The following is a 19,204-nucleotide window of genomic DNA, read 5'->3' on the forward strand; positions in this document are numbered from 1 at the left end:
CCAATGAGCACCAAGTTTACAATTTACCCACCCTAAAGGTCAAGGTCACAGCATAATAATTTTTCTTTTATTTTACAATTATTGTTTTAAATATATATTAAATCATATTTTCCACATATCATTGTCGTAAGTCAAGGATATAAGGCGATTAGTTGCTATTTTTATGATGATATGGCATGTTTTGCCAAATCTCGCCAGAACGAGATTCCCACAGCCCAAACACTGAAAAGAAGGTGTCGAGTCCGAAGAAACGAAATGTTAACCAGGCCTAATATTGCGATATTTCAACCAACATGAGAATACAATGGAATTCTTTTTACTGGAATATATAATTTCAAGTACCTGAGGGTAAGTTGTAACATTATGACATATACGTGTATCCAAAATGTAATGGCAAATGTTATTTTCAGATGTTGATAATGTCACGAAACAGTACTTATAATTTTGTCGATGACAGTTAAGTGATCAAAGTAAGACCATGCCGGTATGATTTATTAGTATCGGTTTTGTTCAATAAAGAGATATGAAGGTATGTGTAGTATAAGATAGATTTGCTGCTCGAATTTCCACAGGTTAATGTCATGACTGGCAAACATCAAAATAATCACAACACACGTTTTAACAAAACATGCTGTCAAAAACTACTTCCAAAGGAACAAAAGTCATGTTTTAAATAACAGGGATGTAACTTTGCACTAGCTCACTAGCACAAGTCTAATGTTAAAGGTATCTGAAGAACAAATAGAAAATATTCTTTCACATATTTTGGTCTGTGTCGTACTGTCTATATATTATCACTTTTCATGATTGTAGATGTTTCAAGTTAGTTACATCTCGCATAATAGTAAAGTCTGTTTGACAAAATGTCACAGGCATAGTCGACCTAACCTTATTTTGATACTACATATTTTGAAAGAAATAAAGGCCAAAATAATAAATGTGTTTGTTTCTGTCAGTATTGCCAGTATGCATGACTTTCTTGCCCTAAGATAAAACCTTGCAAAACAAATCAGCTATGATTTTTGTTGTGATATTGAAAGTATGAACCAACATGGTCCAACTAACCTATAACATGATGTTTGCATGTGTTCAACATCAATTTGACATTTACAATTACAAACATGTTCTCCATCTCTGATTTATTGATCCATTTGTCATCATTAGTTAACATTGTTTGAGTCACATCGTGTTGTTTATTTTATGTCTGCATGAACATGATGAAGGCAAGCATTACAATCCTCTGAATAGTGAATGACAATATTTTGTTGATGTAAACAGGTTACTATACATCAATTAGCTGGCTGTAACAAATTAATCTAATGTAAATTTGTAATTTGAAGAAAATCTATACAATTTTTATCAAGTTTCGATTTTCTATGCATGCTCATAATGTAAACAATCAGGTGGTGATCATTTGGTAAACAACACTTTTTATTTGTGACAGTGACCATGGTTCTGTGGTAAGTGTTGGCTAGTAAGTTAGATTAACACATTAGCCTAGCGTCCATGTGGCCATGTGAGTTCAATCCTCCACCCAGTGCTAACTGAAATAAAAAAAAGTAAAGTGTAGTTCTTCCAAGAAAAAGAAGTTCAAACGGTGGACTTACATTTTGTCTCTGAAATAAAAACACTTTAAGATTTGTTTTCTTTAATTGTCTTTTCATGATATATGTATAATAGAAAGGAGTCCAGAAAATCTCTTCATTTTCATTCCGGAAACTGAAAATAATGTTGGATATCTTTGTTTCAAGGTGTATATGAGATATTATTCACATGGGTCAATCATGGGTCAAGCTGTCAATAAGACTTTATTCATTTGCAGTATCATCCAGTAAATCTAACAGATCTTGTCCATGTTGACAGATCACACTCAATGGCTGGCTTGTAACCAAAAATGTGTCGCACTGGTACTTAACCCACAAGAGTGAATTGCAAGATCACTAGTGTGGAAATATCATGATCATGATGTCTGACACGCTCCATGTGGTATGTTAGATTGTCAAATAGGTAAATATTCTCTTGAAACTGAAATCACAAAAATTTGAAATCCTAGTGATATACATGATATTCTGGTATTTATTTAGACAGAATACATCATAATTCCGTCATTCATCACACCCTAGTGCATTTTATTTTAGCTTATTTTTCAAAGTTGTTTTTTATGTGAAGATGTGCCACTGTTTAACATTTTACTGATATGTTTTTAGTAACACAGATATTACAAGAACCTCTATATATTGATACTACAGTTAATGTTTGTATAATGATGATGTGTGATGGTGTTACAAAAGTTTGACCTGTAACTCCATCCATGAAGCTTATTTCATTTGAAACACTGGTGTGTGGAGGTGGACATTTTAATATGTATTTGGATGTACAAATGGACCTATTCAGACAATGAAAGAAAGTAAGAATACCCTTATAACATGTATGAGTCAATGAGAAAGGACATAATTGGCATTTTAGCTTTTAAAAGTGTTATCATTGAAAAAAGGCCTTGAAACTACTAAAGGCATTCATATTGGTGGATTGGGGATGAGGAAAATCAGATCCAGACTTGCCTGACTTGCCCAACTCATTGCCTGCAATTGCTGGACAAACACAAATAACAGCTTTAGTTGTTTGTAGAGAACCTTCACAATGTGACTTGTAACATTGCTGTGGTAAATTGTGATAAATACTTGTAATAAGTACTAAATATAGTGTAAAATTGTTTGTATGACCAATCCAACCGAAGTCAGTGTACATGTATATTGTTTAATTCATTATTCCGGGAAAAAACACAGAGTTATGAAAACTGATTTATCAACATCAAAATGAAAATTGCAGGCAGTAAACAATTCACAATGACATTGCTTACTCATTCTGTTATAATGGAAAAATCATGAGGACCAGATGATTCCTGAAGTAGAATCAACAAGCCCCAAAGGGCTTCCAGAATCAGCAGATATGAGTGATTTTTTCTGACTTCATACCATGTTATACTTGATCATGTTGACATATAATTTCTGTATCGTTTTGCATAATGACCGGTATTATTCGTGGCCTCAATTTTACACATTCAGAATGGCCAGTGAATTCCTCAATATCAGCTGCAACAACAAGTGCATGATCATCATCGTCATAATGGTTTTGAATGTGATAAAGCACTATTTTCAGACAATACTCTGAACCAGTAGAATTTGCCTCTGGAAATTGAATTGTGAATTTTTACTGTTTACTTTTCCATGGACAAGTTTTAAATTGTGATCCTTCCACACACTACATATGAGTCCGAACATCTGTTCAACACATTCAAGTGTGATTTTATTTTTATGAAGTTAATTTTAACCGCAGTAATTATCTGCATGGTGTGACCTGAACATGACAAATGGACTGTTAAAATTCAGCAGTGCTCAGCATGCCTGAGCTGCCATAGATACATGATACGTCACATGATGTATCAGAATTCCAGATAAGCTGTGTAATGGCATAAAATATGCAAAACCAATCCTCATTAACCGATTAGGTTTTAAATGCTTGCATACAAATATGAACATCCCGAGGTAACCACTGTACCAACTGTTATTATAATATGAAATATGGTGTTTGTGCAGCCTGTCCTTTGCTGGACCCAGGTCCTGTTATGGGGATTTGTTTTGGTTGCACCATGTGCACATTTAGATGTAATATGTAGGTAGTCATTAAGCCTAGGGGGCACAGGTGGCTCAGTTGTCTAAGGCACCGCAATTCGCTGTGCAGAGTCGCATCCCTTAGGCACGCCAGAAACCGATGATTGTGGGCTCGAATCCCAGTTCGCCCCGATAATGTGTCTAGGTTTGTCAGCACCATACCTGCACTCATGGGTTTGACGGAATTGGTAAACATCTAAGACCTGTATCACGTCAGGCTTTCCTCCCACATTAAGCTGACACGCCGTGATAATGACTGGAATACTGTTAAAAGCAGCGTTAAATACAACTCACTCACTCCCTCCATAAAGCCTAGATGGTATGCCATACAGGTCCCTGACTGCCTGGGACATTTATCTTTAGCATAGGGCAGTGACAACATGGACAAAGATCACTTGACTTTCATGCTAAATTTCCAATACATCTCATCATACATGGGGATTTTCTATTTGGACCTGAAATTTAGGGATGGGTCACCATGTGGAAAATCTGGACTGTCACACATAATTGATTGCATATTTGGTCAGAATAGAAATCTCAGTTCTAACATGTCAACTGCAATTGAATTAGTTTCAGTGATTCAGTCGCAATCTCTCATGTCCTATAAAACATTCAGTGCAAGTTATTTGAATAAACAATATTGTGAGAAACAACACAACAAACCTTTCTCTTATGTAACAACTAGTCTTTGGCCCAAGGCTTGGGACGCAAGTTGGAAAACAATATTCTCCACATGACTGCGAAGTCGGTGTAGCTAAACATATTGCAGCTAACATACTTACGGACAATGACTTGATGGCCCTGATATATATGCTCATCACCATGTCGGTTTTTGAGGTGTACAGATGACTGTACATTAACATGTTTGTTGTGTTTTGACTGATTGCTTGTTATTTTACACTGTACTCAAATATGATGGAAGTCTGGAAATAATAAAGTCAGGACCAAACAATCCAGTGATTGACATGTGATGAGCATTGATCTACGTAATTGCAATACGATGACATGTATCAACCAAGTCGGTGAGTCTGACCACTTGATCCTGACCACCTGATCCTGTTAGTTGCCCCAAGCATAGGTTGCTGAAGACCAGATCTAACCTTGATCGTCCCAGGCAGGACATTAAAAAAAATTAAGATAATCTGAACTACAAATGTACAAAAATGATTTGGCCTAAAATTATTATGTAGTATTTGAAATCAAGGAGTCCTGTGAGTCTTAATTTTAGGGTCATGACAAGGACCTTAGACTATTATGCTTAATGTCAAACACTAATGTAACGTGTTTGACATTTTTGAGACTGATAAAAATTCCATTTATTTTTCACAAGGTCACTGATTTCTTTTGCGAATTATTCACGAATCATGTCAATGAATATGGTAATATTGTTTAAAAAGAGCAAACAGTGACAAATGGAATGAGTAAACAAACACATTCTTGTTTTGTAAATGGCTCTACCTTGGAGTGCAAGGGGTTGGAAGACACAACTTTAAAAAGTTAATGGGCCTGTTAGGATTAAACTAGGAGTTTCCAGTGAATGATAGTGATTATGTTGGCCAATAGTCAGTGATGCACTGCAATCTCATAATGATCAGTTCTTTTACTCTGATCCAATCGTTCTCTGCATGAACATCGGAGGACATCGTCATTATTTTGTCCATAGAATTTCGAGTCAGGTGAACCCTGAGGAGAACTTTGACCACCCAGTCTAAATGAAAGATGCAAGTTTTTCTTATCCAATTAGGTGTCAGCTTTCAAAAACAATTCTGCTTCATTTCTTAACTGCCTCAATTCGGAAATTTTGATTTGTACAAATGAAAACCCACAGTGAACACAAATAGTCCTTTGAGGGTTCTTCCATTTGGCTGAAGAGGTCATGGCACTCAGAAACAAAGTACAAATATCAGATGTGCTTGTCTGAATGTTTCTCTCATTCGTACCAGGAATTTAGAAGCCTTGACGCTGATTGGATGACTTGAAATTTCACCTTACGTGACCTATGGCGGTGTCCCTGATCTTCACCTAAAGAGGTATAATCTAATCAGAGTAATCTAAATTAAATGAGATTGTGGTGCTCTGAGGTTGTGGGATTGTACTTACAGTCATCTATACTCTTTACACAGTAGTAATAAATTGTCCCACTAGGCTTTCCCTAGCTGCAGGCCTGTGAAGATCCGGGTTGGACTAGGTCTTCAGTGACCCATGCTTGCTGTAAAAGGTGACTATGCTTGTCGTAAGAGGCAACTAACAGGATTGGGTGGTCAGACTCGCTGACTTGGTTGATGCATGTCATCAATCCCAATTGCGTGGATGGATGCTCATGATATTAATCACTGGATTGTCTCCTCCAGACTCAATTATTTACAGACTGCCATCATATAGCTGTAATATTGCTGAGTGCGGCGTTAAACAACAAACCAACCAACAACCAAATCTCTAGCTGCAAATGTCATTTTTGTATCACTCAATTCCGGGAAATTCAAACTTTCAGTAGTTCAGTAATGATTTCCTTTATTATGGGTGTCATCAGTTGCATGTTGAAGATAGTAAAATGGCAAACAAGACATTAACTTAAAAATACAATGAGATACATCAACATGGTGCTATAGGTGAAATGTGGGAGTGAGTTTGGTTTACTCTTTGAACAGTGTTTCAGTTATATCACAGGGAACCATCTTAATGTGGAAGTCAAGCCTTCCAGCTAAATTTAGCACTATAAGAAAGTTTACAGACTTACACTTTGTCACTTTTGGTCATAATACTTTCTGTATTACAGAAAAAGCAATGACATCAACCTTGAAGACACACCAGCACCATCTGAACATGCTGAAGGCAATATATCGACATATTTTCATGAACATGATGCCTGTTGACACTTGAATCATTTATCATCATACATATGGGTTTGGGTTTTTTTTGTAACTGAGGTTAATCTTGTACTTGTTCTAAGATAACACGGTGTATTCAGTCTTCTAGCATATCTGGAATAGCACCAGTTTCAATCAGAACAAAAAGTCAACTCTGGCATATGCAGGCGATTTTCTACATTTACATTTAATTTTCAACTCAAATAATGACATCAGAAATATTGACCGAGGCATCCTGACATGCAGAGGCTCCTGGTGTTCAACAGACATGTTCTGTAAGAGCAGTCCTGCATGAGATATTGAATATGAATGGCCATTATATAAAACAGATCACTGTGCAGTTCTGTCTGGAATCAATGCTGATGTGTTTTGTAATTATGGTAATGAGCTGCAAAGTGGGCCGCCTAAATGCATGGTGAGGTGATGGACCGATTTATCCATGTCTTCACTAGTGCTAAGATGTTGTGTTCTTCAGAGAGGAACTTCACAGACTGACATTAATCATAATTCTTTTTAGAAAGTTGGGGTTGAGTATTTCTCAACAAGACTAGTTTGGAATTAAAGTCCTTGCTCTGTTTATGCACTTGTCCAATGCAATTGTCAATTATTTGTATCTCGTTATTCAACATGGTTAAGGCAGGTGAAGACAACAAGAGTTATTTCATAGATAACAGGGGCCACGAGTGGCCCAGTCATCTAAGGCGCCGCAGTTCGCTGTGCAGAGTTGCATCCCTTGGGCATGCCAGAAACAAATGATTGTGCGTTTGAATCCCAGTTTATCACGATTGTGTTTCTAGGTTTGTCTGCACCATACCCGTGCTCGTGGGTTTCACCGAAGTGGTAAACGTCTAAGACCTGCATCACTTCAGGCTTTCCTCCCACATTAAGTTGACATGCCGTGATATTACTGGAATATTGTTAAAAGCGGCGTTAAACATAACTCACTCACAGGGAAGACTGCATCTGTTTTGTGTAACTTGATAGAAAACAAACTGGTCCTTGCCAATTTTTACTAGTCTCAAACTAGCTAGCCAGTGGTTGCTTCTAACACTGTAAGTGTCAAATATTTTATTGTCGTTTAAGCTGAGCACATAAGTTAGCATGTACCTAGTACCATTGTACTACAATGATTCTATGATTATGAAACAACATAGAGGGACAGTGGACATCTGAACTAATGGTCCCATGGTCCGTGACCAACAGAATATCAGAGGGCCAACTGTTTTCATGGTAATTTAGGCAGGAAATCTTTTTGAAAAAACAACAACCGGTAGTGGTTTCATGTTTTTTTTATCTGGAATTCCTATTCAGAGTTTGCTTAAATGAAACAAGATATACTTATTTATAGATAAATAGTTTAGGTTGAAATATGAATATTAGGTTTTTTTTATAATTGTAATTGTATTGTAACATGTGGAGCAAGATGTACATTTTTCTAGAGGCTTTGTTTGGTGTAGCTTGTAGTGGAAGAGAACAACTTATATGATAAATAAACAGCAGATAATATTAATAAATGAGCAATGAATGAAGGGATACTGATACAAAAGTTCGCAAGGTGGTACAAGAGATGTGTAAATAGTGAGTGGTTAGAATAGCGCTGCTTTGACATTTCTAAACATGCTAACAGATGCAACTCAGCACAGCACATTGTGTCACGTTCGATAATTGGGCCACATTTCCCCCAGTATGTAATGAAGATTATATATATTATGACATATATATTCATAAGCATGAAAAGGTCAACAGGAGTAAAACAACATGCCAACAAACTATCTCCTAATTGGTCTTGTCTTATGAGATATTTCAGCATGTCAAGAAACACAACAGGGAGCGATATGAACAAGTTTACACTTTCGTCAATAACAGAGAAAATCCCGGGTAACACTTGATACAGTTTCAGGCTGTTATTCGTGCCTATTTGTCTGTATAATAAGACAGCTAGGACCTTATTGATTGGGCAATCTATAAGGGAGATAGACCATGAAACAAGCTTTGCTATACATCATGATACATTGGATGGCGGGTACACCAATATGGCCGCTGCCAGTAATGGAAGAAATGTAATCTATCAAAGTGCATATTGTGCTGTTTCCTGCCATACGCTCCTCATGGCCAGTTTTGATTGACATGTCATTTACGACAGTTTGTTGAATCATGTCAGGGAGAAATGTGATAAATGTGTGTGTTTTTCACGACATTATCAATCTCAGTGAGTGATTTTGGATTGGCTTTGTTCTTTTTATGATCATGATGTAAATTATTTTTTGTATAAATTTACAGAGATTGGGAAATGTTTCAAAGATGTTATTTGATGTGTTGTTTGTTTGATTTTCACAACAAAATATTTGGGATTACCATGATTGATATGAAGATGGGAAAGAGTTAAAAAAATTCATATATGATCCACATGGCCAGATTAAAATCTGATATTGAGAGATGTTTGGGCTTGTAGACAGAATTCTTTTTTGTAAAGTTTGATTAGAAGGATAAAATGTAATCAGCAGAAAGAACTTGCAATTCCCAGAAGTGTCTATGTCTAAATACTTTATTTGCGTAAGTCATTTTACACATGGGGAAAGAAATAAAACAAATGAGAATTCTGTTGCCATTGGGATGCTTTGAAAACATTTTGCAGAGGATGCTGCATAGTTTTTATGAGCAAGTGGTGTGTGGTCGTGGTCCCTACGCACATTTCTCAATCAGCTCCTTCAAAGCCCCTCATAAACACTCCCAACACCTTCCAAAAAGCTATCATAGCGCTTCAGATGTGGAAAAGCCTGTAACTGCTATGGGGAATTGAGTTGGTTCTATATGGGATGGATCCTTTAATCGTAGTGTTTCGGGCCTGGGGCTTCGGTAATGCTTGGCATCAGGTCATGAGTGGCCAAAGCATCCGACTGCTCTTTAATTTATGTTACAGAACCATAAGAACCTGACTGATTGCAATCGGAAACCAATCATGTTACATGTAAGGCCAAGAAAAAAAGCAATTTAAGGCTGAATCATTTGCAGTGAGTTGACATGGATGAATCTTGTTTCAACTAGTTAGTTAAAACTCATTTGATGTGATGGTGAAATTTAACCTGATGCATACAATTGAATAGCCTGAATCGTGATAAAATATGGACATCCTCAAAAAGCCTTAATGTCTTCAAGCTCTCAGTCATGTGACTAGACCTTTAACATGAGTGAGTGAATATAGTTTTACTCCACTTTTAGCAATATTCCAGCAATTATCACAGCAAGGAGCACAGAAATGGGCTGCACACATTGTACATGTGAGAAATTTAACCCGTTTCTTAGGTATGACGAGTGAACGCTGTAGCCACTGGGCTTCTCCACAGTCCCTTTAACATTGGACAAACTGATGTGGACCAGCAGGTGGTATTTTGTATTTGATTGATATTTCTTCCTACTAATATTGTCTTCTTTGACCCAATACATATAAATGGTCATGAAATAAGCTAGTTTTTGTTGGATGGACATATGTTAAGGTGTTCCCACTTACAAGTTTGATTCAAACATGTTACCAGTAAACATGACAAACGCCAGGAAGTTCAGTCATCTGCATGCTTCATCTGCATGCTTCATCTGCGTTTGTGGCAGGTAAAATTATAAAATACTATGTATCCCACCTTGGAGAGAAATACAATTTTCAGCGGGAGAATGTATCCCTTATAACCCTCTACTAGCAAGACAGGTTGCACGTGGATTTCTGAGAGGGAGAATAAATCCCTTATAACCCGCTTCAAAGCAAAAAGCAGCACACTTTTTCCCTGAGTCAATATAAGTCACATGACATAGCACAAGTTAACCTCAGTTCAATCAAACAGCTGTTTTCTATCAATTTTCTATTTGTTTTAATACTTTTGTTTTACAGTGTCATATAAAAACATGACGGTAAGATAAATATGTTGTGGCAGTATCACGAGGGGTGTATGTGGTTTTGCATCCCTTGTTAGGTTTTCTACCACTCGCCTCCGGCTTGTATAAAACGTGACGTGGGACGCATTAAACTACACGTACCCCTTGTGCATGTTGTGATGTGCTACAACTTATATTTTACCATGGTATACATGGGCATATACATTATGGAGAATTTTAAAGGCAGACTGCATACAAGATTGCTGAAATGTCATTTGTGATATCTTCTAAACAATTGTCACATGATAAGGAGCATGTTTCTCTTATCACTGAACAAAGAAGAAATACATTGTAATGTTTGTGATGCAAAAGTGCTTACACTACTAAATGTTATCTTAAGTGATGCACATAATAAGGGTAAGTTTTATGTAGCAGTATATATTGTAAGTTTATTTCTGATGAATGTTAGTGGCAACAAATCAAACATAGAATGTCATTAGCCTTGGTGGCAAGGTTTTTATGTAGTAGCATGCCCACAGCAGCTTGTCATAGAGTGACATCCCCTTTTGTTATGGTCGTTTGCAGTCGCAGATTCACTTCCGGGACTGACTTGATTGTTTGGTGATATATTTTGTTTATTATTCATTGATTCTTTGTGGTTATTTATTGATTTCACGGTTTGTTCTGTACGTACTGATTCAGTTTCAACTTGGGAATCAACATGTAACAGTAAGTAGATATCGTCGGGTACCCTATTTTCGAACAGCCCTATTGAAAGCGATTTGTCACGATATAACGAGAGGTAAGACGTCATCAAGACTGTCGAAATTGAGAGTGCAAGTTCAGCCTGTCCACATTGGGTTCATGTGTAGTACTGTACACCTGTCAGAACATTCCGTCATCATTCAGAATTTTGGTGCCCGTGTCATGATGAAAAGGAAGAGTGAAATAGTGTTAACATATATTCACATTTTGGGAATAGGTTTCAAACTTTCAATTACTTTTTGAGTTTTAAAGCCAACCTCCAAGACTTTTGTTGAGAACTGTGTGCCAAAACACATGGAAACACCACCAAAATAACAAAACAATCAGACGTTCGAAAATAGGTGACGTCACTCGACTGCAGTGACGTTTTCAGACAAGGCAATGGATGTCACGTCATGGTGATTGAGGATTTATTTTCTTTCAGAAAGAATTTTATTGTTGAAGAAAACACCTACTGATATGGAGCAGAATTTGAGTTTTGATTCACTTATCCCTCAAAATATCAGCAATGCCATCTTAACGGTTTGAAAATAGGGTACGTCAGCATATATTGGTAATTTTTTATGCAACTTTCCCTCTTTTCGTCAACTTCGAATGTCAGCTAATCGACAAAGAAAACCTTTATGTGCTCCCCTATGTTTTTTTCAAACCAAACCCACTTTGCAGGACCTCATAAGCTTTGTTGAGCCGAAAAGGTGTTCAGTACAGCTTTTTGTCCCTGACACAAACTAGAAGGAAGATCTGGTGGTTGCCACTTGTGACCTGACAATCGTCATCCTTCCGTCAAAGTGGATCGTTGATCATGCTATCAACCGTGGTTTGTCTAGCCCAGACTTGATTGCTTACAAGCTGATGTGATAATGCTGGAATATTGCTGACTGATGTAAAATAGTGTACACTGCCTTAAACTTACTGTTTTACACTTTAGTCAGCGATATTCCACCTACATCACAGCAGCCTGTAAATAATCTAGTCAGAGCCAGGCAAACCAGTAGTTGAATGCTTGATCAACAGCCCATACTTTCAGGGACAATGACATACTCAGCCACCGAATCTGACCTCTGGATCTTCACTTGCAGCCCGATTGTCTTGTAAGCTGTTAAAACAAGAGTCATTGTATACATACATTGTCTTCAGAATGTGAGGGTGACCATTGCCCTGGATGGCCATCCTCCTCATGTAACAGGGAAAAGGTGAAATAAAATGTTTAAAAAATAAATAAAATAAAAGTCATTAACGCAAAGTCATCTACCTGTAAAGTGACAAGTTCAGGCTAGTAGACTCAAAAGTTTGAGACAGCACTTATGTGAGCCTCTATGACAAGTAGGTGCTGTGAACTTACTCTGACCTGGGATACCCACAGGGCAAATATGTTCTCTGTTCCAACAGCCCAGGTTGGATTCCAATTATTTTTGGCAGTTTTGACACAAGGATTTGACTCTTTTCATGGCCAGTTTTCCTAAGACCCTACCAACCTATAATATATTTTTTACTATCAGACATAATATATATGATGATCGGACCAGAAGACCAATTCAGCACAGGATTAGAGGGTCCACATACTGATTTGACAGGCGTGGTTGTATTATCACTGCCATGCATCACCGAGTAAACTGTTAAGCTGATCAATTAACTATGTGGTGGTTCATGTGCGTGGCCAATTAACATGGTCGTTAATACTCCTGAGACACTGCTTTCATGATGGGATAAAAGGGTTGTGATTAACAAGCATGTGAAATTATAGATAATCTGAGTGGATTAGTGATCACAGGATGTGGAATCTGTTAATACAAACTGTTCCCTTAGCAGAATTAATGTGTGAATAGGTCCTGTTTACCATGTTTAACATGTTTACAGGATTTGATATTGATTCATCAATTAGTTTAGGGCATTCACAGATTGTCAGGAAGGTTTTTGCCATTTTGAAACAATGTTTATGCGATTTGTTATAAGGAAGAACTAAGGATTCAAGCATAATCTTTTTTGCAAATGTTTGTGTAATTGGTAATGACAAAGTCATAAAATATTCAAAACGTCTTGGAACATGCTCTAAATTGTCCTAACTGCAAAATTTACAAGGTTGTCAAAGATGAAACTTCTGGTGTTCAGTTTCAATATTTAAAATCTGTCAGCTTTGTATGGCCCCAAAAGTTTTTTTAGTAATGGGACTTTTGTGCTATAATACATGGTCATCTGAAGTTGCAGTGTTGCACCAAGGCCATCAGTGTGATCTTTCATAAAATGGACCATCAATATTATAATATGCTTGCTTTTCATGACTTATGGGTGATATTTCTTGATCAGTAGAGTTAATCTGTCTACCCCAGAAGGCTCTTTTCATGCTTGTATGATGACTGCATCACCTTGATTTGACACCTCAGCTGCTTCATCGCTATGGCAACCAGAAAATATGATATATGCATATGAACATGATGAAGTTAGACCTCATGTAAATTCTGCATGGATAAGAAAGGATTGATCAGCTGGGATTTAGTATATTTCTGTAAAAACGGTTCTGATTGGCTTTGACTGAAATGATGTGGAAGTAAGAGTGCAGCAAACAACGGTGAAAAGCGTTACCTTATTACAATTGATCCTGATGTATAAATATTTTGAACCACAATACCTTTCCAAGAATGTGGGACTAACTGGTATAGCATATAATCTTCGTGCATCAAAAATGTTTTTATCTGACCTTGTGTTACAGAGACTGTTTTAGGATTATTATTAGCTGAGCTTACTAGACCCAAATCCATTTATCTTGACTCGGGGTTAAAGTAGATGACTGTCATCTTTACTGAGGTTCAGTAAACCTTTTCTTGGAGGTCATAGGTGAATTGTGCGATGTCCATCATCCTGTAGCCTCGGTGCAACACAGAAGATGTCAGTACATTGTGTGGAGAAGCAGAGAGTTTTATACCTCTGCTATAATGTTCCAGTTAGAATTGGTGCCCACAGCAACCCATGTTGGTCCCAAGAGGCGACTTAACAGATCGAGTGGTCAAGCTTGGTGACTTGGTTAAAAGCATGTCAGTGTACCCAGACAGCTTGGATTGTTGTTCATATTCACGGGATTGCCTCGTCCAGACTTGATCATAAGCCAACTGCAATCATATAACTGTAATGTTGATGATTGCATCAGAAAACACACATTTTATTGTTTTTCCTATCACCACAGTGTCTGCCTTCATTTGGTGTAGACGGCCTCCTTGGTCTTGAGGTAGAGTGTCCGCCAGGAGTGCAGAAGGTCCGGGGTTTGATCCCCGGCCACATCATACCGAAAGAGGTTAAAAGATGGTACTTGTTACCTTGTCTGGCACTTGGCATTAAGGGGCTAAAACAAGGACTGGTCGGCTTGGAGTCACTATACTGTGTCTGAGTGGGGTATTCATGTTAAACTGCGGCATGGTATCTCAGTGAGCTAGCACTATATATCGGGATCAGTCCCGACTAGTACACGTAGCCACACACACACATGTGCATGCACATCGCTATGTATGTGCAATGATCTTGGACGCGATGTTAAACCCAATTTCACCTCACCTGCACGTCGCTATATAAATGCAATAATCTTGGACGTGACGTTATACCCAATTCCACCTCACTTCGTTTTGGTGTGAAAAATATACTGGCATTGATTTTGTCCATATCTCTTGAATCAAGCCAAGATCTTTAAAAAATGAGAGATGTAATGAGAACAAAATACTGAGCTGAGGTTTTGTTTTTTCTACATGGAAATATCACATATGCTTTGACTGGGTTAAGAGATATTGGATCAACTAAATACACAGCATAGCTTGACTCCTACTTGAAATGCTTTGCCATTGATTCTGACATTACTGCCATAGTTTATCAACAAGGGCAGTCAGAGACCAACAGTCCTTGAGTCAATAGTGTAATAGAGCAGTGGTTTAGATATCGTGTTGGTGGCCTGTTGATAAATGGCCTCTGCACTATCATGATCACAACATCCAGTGTGGGAGGATAGGATTTAGACATCATACGTGTTTCATCTCTGTGTCCTGGGAGCAAGGAATTGTGTTATGTTTATCAGCGAATGATCTCAGAATTTGTGGTGTGTTTATCAGAGGCAAGAACAATATGTTATGTGGTAACTGCTTTTTGTTTTGAGAGAGGCTGTCATTGTGTTTTGGAGGATGGCATTGGGTGGTTGTTTGTGGTTGATATTTGTGTGTGGATTGTGATTTTTGATTCTGAAGCTGATTTGTTTGATCTAGATCTGATTTACTCTTAACGTCTGCATCTAACCACCAGCCTGAAGCCTAAATCTACCATATATGTTGTTGGGTCAGTAAAACTTATTATATAATTAGTTCTATGTAGGAAATCTTTTTAACAGGTTGAAAATCTTTCTGAAAATGAGAGGTCAGGGTTTGAAATTATCATTTCCACTTGACGTTTGTTTTTTGACTCCCACTTTTACCTTTGGGAAGACGGTAAGTCTGTAGCAGATGCAAGAGGAACCAATTTGAAACTTTGTACATGATTCCAACAGTGACGTCTCACAGAATTCTGATCTGAATTGAAACGTCCTCCATAACAGATTTGAAACTTGATATACAGTGTGTCTGGGGTCAACTGCAGTGTTTCGGTCTCCGCTTCGGTGGTTTGCTCATATATAGACTTGCACACACTCATATATAGGCAGGCAAACGCTCATATACAGCTATGCACACGCTAGCATGCTGAAGTCCGTTCGGGGGGCATTACTGAGCCAAATTTTAGGACTCTGAAAATGAGTGGGACGGCCTCTGGGTTTATGATAGAAAGTGAAGCCATATTCTTGTGGAGTCGACTTTATGTTGTTTGCAGGCGGGACATAAATGACGTAAGACGTCATATGTCTGATCATGTGACATTACTTATATCAGTTATATGGACTTGTTACAATAAACGCCACTACCCTTGTAGTACGTTTTGCGACTGGTAAGTCTTTCATTATTTGTTACTTTTTAAGAAAAAAAGTAGGATTGTGTATGATGATTGGTATGGATTGTGCAGGGATAAGGGGAGACTTTTGAACTGGTTAGAGGATGTAGTTGTGATAGGACAGCATGGAGGGCCTTGCTGTAAGTGTGGGAATGGTGAGATGAACAGGAGGAGGGACAGCAGTAGGAGTGAGGGATGTGTGTGGCGGTATAGCAACAGGCGGTGTCATTATAAGATTTCTGTGAAGCTTTCTTCCTGGTTTTGCAATTCTGATTTGTCCATTCCTGACATTTTGAAAATTACTTTTTATTGGGTTTACAGGTCTAGAGAAGAACTTGTTAAAGTTTACCAGTAGTTGAAACTTGGTTCTGATCACACTTTTGTTGATTGGTACAACTTTTGCAGGGAAGTTTGTTTTGGAATTTTGGCATGAGAGAATGAGGCTATTGGGGGACCTGGAATAGAGGTAGAAATAGATGAGTTGAAATATGTGAAAAGGCAGTTTCACAGGGGAAGGAGAGTAGGTGGTGTTTGGTGGCATTGAAAAACGTTCTAGGAAAATGTTCATCACTGCTGTCGAGAAATGAAATTGTGAAACATTGTTGGAAGGCTTGTGACTGTTTGGAATCTTTGGAAGGGATGGGGATAAGTTCATAAGAAAGTTAATCATAGTGTAGAATTTGTAAATTCAGAAACAGGGCCTTGTCCAAATAAAATAGAATTAACTTGGAGAGCAGTGAAGGCATCTTAGTGCCAATGCATGGAAGGAATAAACGGAAAGGAATGTATGATGCATGTAGTTATTTTGTGGAGTACATTAACAGAAAATAATATTTCAGTTTGTTAAGTTCATCAGCCTTGTGTACAATCCATATAAAAAAGAATCTGAAAAAGAAAATGAACTGGAAAATTGTTTTGATGGATCAACAGATCTTATTGAACTGGGGGAGAATTCATCACCTCAAGTGATCTATTTGATTGATTGAGTTAGGAAATATTCTATAATATATACATATGCATTCATTAATGAACTTACCATTGTGCAATTTATTTGAGCAAATCCACCCCACCCCACCCCACCCCACCCCACCCTTTTACGCCCTGTTTCTTACTTTGAAATATCAGTAACACCACCCCCCTCCCCCCTTTTTAAAAATATTTTTATATATTTTTTTATAACTTTAACATATCGTCAGCATTGGGAAGAAAAAAAGGCGGCCTACAAATCCTCTTGCTTCGACTGTAAGTAACAAACTACATGTGCATGGAACTTCCGGTTTGGGTTGAAAATGTGAAACCTCAAGCTCGCATTCTTACATTTTCAACCAAAACATCATAGTAGTGTTTTATCCTTAAAGGGCAAGTTCACACGGAAATGAACCTTTTTTTCTTGTACTTTTTCCACATTAAAAGTGTTAACATAGAAGTGTCATAGACAAAAATATAAAAACATCATATTTAATTAACATATTTTTTGCACTAAAACGATTTATATTTTTCACATTTACCAAGTGTTCTATTTCCATAACAAAAACACCATGGCTTATGTCCCTTGCAATATGACGTCATTGGTGCCAATTGATAAACATTATGACGTCATCATGCTTTGTTAGAGCCGCTTCACGTGGTGTAGGTATAGTTTTGTGATTCTAGCATCTCAGATGCCAGCCAGAATTGTGTTATGCTGAGTTACCACTGCGCCGGAGTGTGTCGTAGACCATGTTGTTTTACCGCAAACTGGTCCTTGATATCTTTTGCGTTGAGAATAGACAGGGACCCAGTTGAATTGGCACCAATTACGTCATAATCTAAGGGGGATAACTCAGGCCTATTTCGCTCGTAAAACGAAGGCCTCATAACGGCATATCACTTTCACACTATTGTGAGCTTCCTACTTTCACTGTGAAAAAAAATGAGTGTATGTTTTCAAACACAGATACTAACTAATTCTAAAATTGCGTTTTGTTTAGAAAAAGAAAGAAAGTGATTTTTGCGTGTACACTTCCCCTTTAACTTCACTTCTGACCAAAACATTCATAAAGTCTGATATCAATGAGCGAAACAAATTGCCATGTCAAAATATGTTCTTCCATCCACAAACTGAAATATGACTTTTACAATCAATCCTTATTTCTATTATCTTCCTTAATGGACAAATCGTAAACAGGATATGACACACAGGGAAGGAAATAGGGGTGGTATTTGAACATACATGAGCTGAATATGATGAGAAGCCCAATGTGAAGACTATGGTCCTGGCAGAACATGTGTTGGAGCTGAACTGTTAGTTCCTATTGATTTCTAACATCAGGGGAGGAAGTGGAACATCGCCAAAACTGATCTCACACTCATAAAAAAACTGTTTCGTGTTCAAGGATGACCGAAATGACTGAGTGGGATGTAACTTTTATGAGGGACTCACTTCAGATAGGCAGATCCTGAAATCAGAAAATCAATTTTAAAATACAATTCTCCCTCCATGATTTCAAGACGATGAACAGGGCTAGCAGGACAAGCTGACATCGGCAAAAGTCACCTAATTGTCGACCTTACCATAATGTTCAAAAGAAATTACATATAATTGTTTTTGCATGTGCGCAAATCTGCTCTGAACCATTGTCTGGCTGATCTCATGACAACTGGTTATTTTCAAAGATCTATTTACTCTGCGCCTGCGCTGTTTCCAAATTCAAGTATCGTTTGTCTATTCTCTCTTAGTCCAGATATTTAGACATGCTGGAGTAAATGGGGATTGTGTAATATAATATGACTGGAAGTTCAATAAGGAGGGAGATATTGATGCTGGTGTACCGGTATTAACTCAACGCAACTAAGGTATGAGTGTGGCATGGCACGTTGTCTATCCTGTCCTTTTGGTTATTTCTGATGAGCCTGAAACGGAGCACTATAATGTGACTGATGTGTTCAGTGCATTAAGTACAAAAATCATTATCTAGGTTGTATTTGTAACAGCACAGGAAATCGTCCTTTTATAAAAATTACACTTAGACAAGATCATCTCATTACATTAATTGTACTCTGCAATAGATTCAAATATGCGCCTGTTATCCTGTCTCTATGTAACAG

At 37.6% G+C, this 19,204-nt stretch overlaps 1 protein-coding gene across 1 annotated transcript in view; it reads left to right on the forward strand.

The window, feature by feature from the left end:
- The first annotated feature begins 222 nt into the window (after positions 1 to 222).
- The window catches only part of LOC139478455 (probable E3 ubiquitin-protein ligase RNF144A), a 50,917-nt gene continuing 31,935 nt past the window's right edge, over positions 223 to 19,204 (forward strand). Inside the window, exon 1 of the mRNA XM_071260917.1 lies at positions 223 to 348. The gene's annotated coding sequence lies outside the window, so the exon portion shown is untranslated. The remainder of the gene's footprint in view (positions 349 to 19,204) is intronic.

The sequence above is a fragment of the Haliotis cracherodii genome, unplaced genomic scaffold (assembly GCF_022045235.1).
Source record: "Haliotis cracherodii isolate W230 unplaced genomic scaffold, xgHalCrac1.p SCAF_4, whole genome shotgun sequence".
NCBI classification, from domain to species: domain Eukaryota; kingdom Metazoa; phylum Mollusca; class Gastropoda; order Lepetellida; family Haliotidae; genus Haliotis; species Haliotis cracherodii.